The following is a 6,840-nucleotide window of genomic DNA, read 5'->3' as shown; positions in this document are numbered from 1 at the left end:
ACTGCAGTATACATACTCAACTATGTTTCCTCTAAGAGTATTGCAAGAACACCTCTTGAGTTGTGGAATGGGTGTAAAGATAGTTTACGTCATTTCCGCATTTGGGGTTGCCCTGCACATGTGCTTGAGGATAATCCCAAGAAGTTGGAACCACGGTCGAGGTTATGCCTCTTTGTAGGCTACCCCAAAGTCACATGAGGGGATTATTTTTATGATTCGACGGATAGGATGTTTGTTTCAACAAACACTACTTGGAGGAGGATCATATAAGGGAGAACAGTCCATGAAGCAAAGTCATGTTACGTGAGCTTTCCAATGAAACTACTGAAACTTCAACAAGAGTTGTTGAAGATCCTGCTATATCAACAAGAGTTGTTGATGGCGATGTTGAGGATTCGTTGTCTTATAAGAAGACAATGAATGATGTTGACCAGGATGAATTGGTCAAGGGCATGGATCTCGAGATGAAGTCGATGTACTTCAATTCAGTATGGAATCTAGTAGATCAGCTTGATGGGGTTCATCCTATAGTTGTAAATGGATCTACAAGCACAAAAGGGGTGTTGATGGGAAGGTACAGACCTTCAAGGCTCGACTTGTGGCAAAGGGTTATACCCAGGTAGAGGGAGTCGACTATAAGGAGACTTTCTCGCCTGTTGCCATTTTAAAGTCGATCTGTATCCTTCTGTCCATTGCGACTTATTATAATTATGAGATCTGGAAAATGGACGTCAAGACAGCCTTTCTGAATGGCAATCTTGAGGAGACCAGTTATATGGTGTAGCTCGAGGGATTCATAGCCCAAGGTCAAGAGAAAAGGTTTAAAAACTGAATCGGTCCATTTATGGACTGAAACAGGCATCTCGATCTTGGAACATACGATTTGATGCTGCGATCAAGTCGTATGGCTTTAACCAAAATGTTGATGAACGTTGTGTCTACAAGTAGATCATCAACGCTTCAGCATTCTTCTTAGTGTTGTATGTAAACGATATCCTACTCATTGGGAATGATGTAGGTCTACTAACTACAGTTAAGAATTGGCTAGCGACCCAATTCCAAATGAAGGATTTGGGAGAGGCTCAATTTGTTCTAGGGATCCAGATTTTTCGGGATCGTAAGAACAAAGTACTAGCACTTTCTCAGACATCATACATTGACAAAATGTTGCTCAAGTACTCATTGCAAGACTCCAAGAGGGGCCGACTGTCGTTCAGGTATGGAGTCACTTTGTCTAAGGAAATGTATTCTAAGATGGCTCAGGAGGTTGAGGAGATGAGACAGGTCCCATATGCGTATGCCGTCGACAGTTTGATGTACGCGATGCTCTGTACTCATCCAGAGTTCTGGTATGCTGTGGGTATAGTCAATAGGTATCAGTGTAAACGAGGCCAGGGTCACTAGACCGCAGTGAAGAACATCCTCAAGTATCTTCGAAGAACGAGGGACTACAAGCTCGTGTATGGTTTTAGGGATTTGATCCTTACAGGATACATGATTCTAACTTTCAGAATAATAAAGACTCTCACAAGTTCACATCAGGGTCAGTCTTCACTCTTAACGGAGGGGTTGTAGTATGGCAAAGCACTAAGCAGGGGTGCATCGCCGACTCCACTATGGAGGCGGAGTACGTAGCGGCTAAGAAGATTTTCTGGCTCAGGAAGTTCCTGACAGACCTGGAAGTTGTTCTAGATATGTCTAGACCCATTACCCTCTATTGTGATAATAGTGGGGCAGTGGCAAACTCCAAGGAGCCAAGGAGTCACCAGTGCGGTAAACATATAGAGCGAAAGTATCATCTGATCCGCGAGATAGTGCATCGAGGGGATGTGATTGTCACGCAGATCGCTTCGGAGCACAATGTTGTTGACCCGTTTACGAAGGCTTTCACAGCTACAGTGTTTGAGGGTCACCTACAAAGCATGGGTCTATAGGATCGCCGGCGGCTGGACTAGCGCAAGTGGGAGATTTTATTATACTGGGCTTTAATGTGCCCTAGTTTATTGTTTTGTGCTAAGTTTTTTGCACACCTCACTTCGCTTTAGGACAAGTGGAAGATTGTTGGGGTTGATGCCCTAAAGTCTCCTATCCTGTAGTTTGTAAACAGTATATATGAACACCTGTGATTGTTAATATATGATATTTACTTCACATCTTGTTGTTTTGCTCATTTACTTGTTTTAGTTGCTTTACCACAAACCAATAAACATGAAATCCCTGGTTATCTGTATATGACTTAAGCATGTATATGGTGACATACAAGTGGATCATGTCTTGACTGATAACCAAAATGATCTGTAGTATATGGATATAGGAGGGAAACCTTATCCTGGTAATGCTATGGACGCGGTCCGCTTTGTGGAATGGTCACAAATGTTGTGACTTGCCACAGATGATCTGATCCTGATCATTCGTGTTGGGGACATGCGAGCGGGGGCGTCCTATACAAAGAGTTTGTATAAGACCTGACCACGAAGTGTTAATGTGTCGTTATATAACACCGTTCATGACAAAGACTTCACTTCACTAGGATGACCATAAGTAACATGACCTCAATTCTGAGTGAGTTGGGAACTCCTGTCATTGAGGGTGGTCCTTTGATTTGTATGGATGCGAGTGGCCAAGTCACTGATTCAAACCTACCATTTTTGGAATACGACTGATTTGGGAGCTGGGAACTCATCTACACAAGATGGAATTCACTTCTTCTTCGAGGCAGGGGTAAGTAGATAGATGGCTCCCTTAAGGGCTGATTCCGGGGCTTGAACAATGTGGCGCTACACACCTTCTCTTGGCCCGAGAAGTGTTCACACATAGTTGGACTATGTTGTATTGTTCATTAGAGAAATCAGTGGTACTTAAGGAGTGAAATGTAACTACAGGGGCAAAACGACAAATTAGACATAAATATGATTTATATCAAGTATAGGAAAAATACTATAGTAGATATATGATATCAAACTATAGGATATAAATATAATATGATTATATTTATTAAGTAAATTAATTGATTAATTATTTAATAATTAACCAATTTCACGTTTGAACGTGGGAACGTGGGCACGAGCGTTGAGGTAACTGGTGGGATAACAATGTGAAAATCGTTTTCAATTAAGAGATAATTAATTCGTGCAATCGAAATCCCGTGCCCTAAAAAAACTGTGAAAGATTGATCGTCGAGAGCCTATACGACATATTCTCAGTCGTCTATGATCGTCTAGTTCACGCATTCCCTAAACGATCGTGTACCAGTTTCCTAAACGATCGTCCAGTTTTTCCTAAACGATCGTGTAGTTTTACTATACGATAAGCGTCCTCGCTACACGATAGCAAAGTTCTTTCCGTGCGCGCTTGTCGTCTCTACGATTTTCTCTCATCCATCTTCTACCAAACTCATCAGATCTCACTCTCTGGGTTTTTGAGACCGAGGATACTTGGGTCTCCCTGGTGGTGGTGTTGTCCCCAATCCTTGTTCGTGTACATTCGGATCGTGCAGTAACAGACAAGAGACTTACCTGGTGCTTGTAGATCGGTGGATTTTTCCGCTGCTGTGGGTTCATATATATTCGAAGATCATCTTCCTCTTGTAATGAACCCCTTCTTTATGTTTTATCATATTCTGAGCATGCTGTTGTTGAGTTTTATTATGCATAACTGTTAGTATAGAATGTATATCATATATATTTCGGTCACTATGAAATCTGAGTGATCTAAAACCACTCATGGAATTCTCATTTTGAGATCCTTCAATTGGTATCAGAGCCAGGTTTCTGATACTCCGATTTCATTTGTTGCAATGAAATAACGTTTACATTCTTGGTGGGATCATTTCTACGCTGTTTTAAATGTTAATACTGTTGTGGATGTGCTAAATTAATGGATGTTTTTGGGATGATTTGCCTCGGTCTTTTTAAATTCCTTTTACATTTGTGATTGTATGTAAAGGCCCCTACATTCTTGGGCATATATATTCATAATCGAGTCTGTATTCAAAGTGTTTGAAGTCTTGCATCGTTCGTCGAAGTTCTGGGCAAAGGTTGCGGCTCTTTGAGGAAGGTGACGATCAAGGGTTGATCGCATTGTGCAGAAGAGGTTCTACGCGATCGTTTTCCATTGCATCGTGAAGATGAAGGAGTATGCGATCGTGGTTGAACGTATCGGGAAGACGGTCGGGCACGCGATCACTGAGTATCGTCTAACCCGCTTGCGCTAGATGATCGTTTAAGTCAGCAAGCTTCATCGCTTAGTAGCTGACTAAATGATCGTTTAGCATCGCAAGGTAAATCGTTTACTTGGTTACACACATCGTGTAAACATTGAGATGCTCGCGGATCGCTTAACGTGTGGGCGAGCTAGAAGATCGTTTAAGTCAGCAAGCTTCATCACTTAGTAACTGGCTCAACGATCGCTTAACATCGCAAGGTAAATCTTTTACTTGGTTGTACGCATCGTATAGACGATGAGACATTCGCATATCGTTTAAAGCGTGCTAGACGATCGTTTAGGTCAGCAAGCTTCATCGCTTAGTGTCTGACTAAATGATCGCTTAGTAACTTAAGGTAAATCGTTTACCTATCATCGCGCTACATGATTGCATGGACAATCAGGCTTCATAGCCTCATCGTCGTCTACGTTATCATTTGCTAAAGTTCCTATCGTCTAGTGTGCGTTGAATGATCGTCTACCTATTAAAGATTACTACATGATGGAGACCTCCTGACAGTTCAAGACCCGGTTCGCCTGTGAACCGGTTTGCTTGATGACAAATGTAATAGATAGGGTTTTTCATTTCGGTTCTTTTTGGTTTAAAGGCTCATCCCGATCCATTAATCTTTTTGCTTTAATACATGCAATGTATGTGTTATATGTCATATGGTATGCACATATAGCAAATCCCATCTTAGGTTATGCATTGATCATGCATCATCTCTTTATTGTAATTGTTATAATTTAGAGAAGCATGATTTTATTTTATAAGAGCATGCTCATGCATCATTAATATAAGAGTTATATTTATGCATGCATAAAAAGCATTTACATGCATCATCTTTATGGTCCTATGAATGTGCGAGCTCGAGGTGGCTATGAGTATTTTATCAGTTTTACTGAAGATTACTCCAGGTACGGGTATGTTTTCTTTTACAACGGAAGTCTGAATCTTTTGAAAAGTTCAAAAAGTTCAAGGCTGAAGTTGAAAACGCATTGGATAAATGGATTAAAATACTTCGATCAGATCGAGGTGGAGAGTTTTTGGACTCCGCATTCCAGGACTATTTGATAGAACATGGAATTGTTTCCCAACTCTCAACGTCGGGTACACCTCAGCATAATGGTGTAGTATAGAGGAGAAATAGTACCTTGTTAGACATGGTTCGTTCGATGATGAGTTACGCTTCCTTACTGGACTCATTTTGGGGTTTCGCAATGGAGACTATGGTGTACATACTTAACTGTGTTCCCTCTAAGAATGTTGCAAGAACACCTCTGGAGTTGTGGAATGGGCGTAAAGCTAGTTTACGTCATTTCCGCATTTGGGGTTGCCCTACAGATGTGCTTGATGCTAATCCCAAGAAGTTGGAACCACGGTCAAGGTTATACCTCTTTGTAGGCTACCTCAAAGGCACACGAGGGGTTTATTTTTATGATCTGATTGAAAATAGGGTGTTTGTTTCAACAAACGCTACTTTCCTGGAGGAGGATCATATAAAGGAGCACAGTCCACGAACCAAAGTCGTGTTACGTGAGCTTTCCAATGAAACTACTGAAACTTCAACAAGAGTTGTTGAAGAGCCTGCTGCATCAACAAGAGTTTTTTATGGGAGTTCATTCAGTAGGTCGATTCCACCTCAAGAGTTGAGGGAACCTCGACGTAGTGGGAGGGTTGCAAACCCACCGTTTGCTATTTGGGTTTCACGGAAATCCTTGCTATGGCAGCAGATGGCGATGTTGAGGATCTATTGTCTTATAAGAAGGAAATGTAGGATGTTGACCGGAATAAATGGGTCAAGGCAATGGATCTGGAGATGGAGTCAATGTAATTCAACTGAGTATGGGATCTTTTAGATCAGCCTGATGGGGTTCGCCCTATAGGTTGTAAATGGATCTATAAGCACAAAAGGGGTACTGATGGGAAGGTACAGACCTTCAAGGCTCGACTTGTGGCAAAGGGTTATACGCAGGTAGAGAGAGTTGACTATGAGGAGACTTTCTTGCCTGGAAAATGGACTTCAATACAGCCTTTCTGAATGGCAATCTTGAAGAGACCATTTATATGGTGCAGCCCGACGGATTCATAGCCCAAGGTAAAAAGGAAAAGGTTTGCAAATTGAATTAGTCCATTTATGGACTGAAACAGGCGTCTCGATCTTGGAACATACGATTTGATGCTGCGATCAAGTCGTATGGCTTTGACCAAAACGTTGATGAACTTTGTGTCTACAAGTAGATCATCAACGCTTCAGTAGTCTTCTTAGTGTTATATGTAGATAATATCCTACTCATTGGGAATGACGTAGGTCTACTGAATATAGTTAAGAATTGGCTAGCGACCATATTCCAAATGAAAGATTTGAGAGAGGCTCAATTTATTCTAGAGATCCAGATTTTTTGGGATCGTAAGAACAAAGTACTAGCACTGTCTTAGGCATCGTACATCGATAAGATGTTGCTCAAGTACTCGTTGCAGAACTCCAAGAGGGGCCGACTGCCGTTCAGGTATGAAGTCACTTTGTCTAAGGAAATGTGTCCTAAGATGCCTCAAGAGGTTGAGGAGATGAGACGGGTCCCATATGCGTATGTCGTCAATAGTTTGATGTATGCGATGCTCTGTACTCATCCAGA

Source organism: Benincasa hispida, chromosome 10 (genome assembly GCF_027475165.1).
Source record: "Benincasa hispida cultivar pf3 chromosome 10, pf3_genome.v1.1, whole genome shotgun sequence".
NCBI classification, from domain to species: domain Eukaryota; kingdom Viridiplantae; phylum Streptophyta; class Magnoliopsida; order Cucurbitales; family Cucurbitaceae; genus Benincasa; species Benincasa hispida.
Note: the sequence above shows the minus strand (reverse complement) of the source record.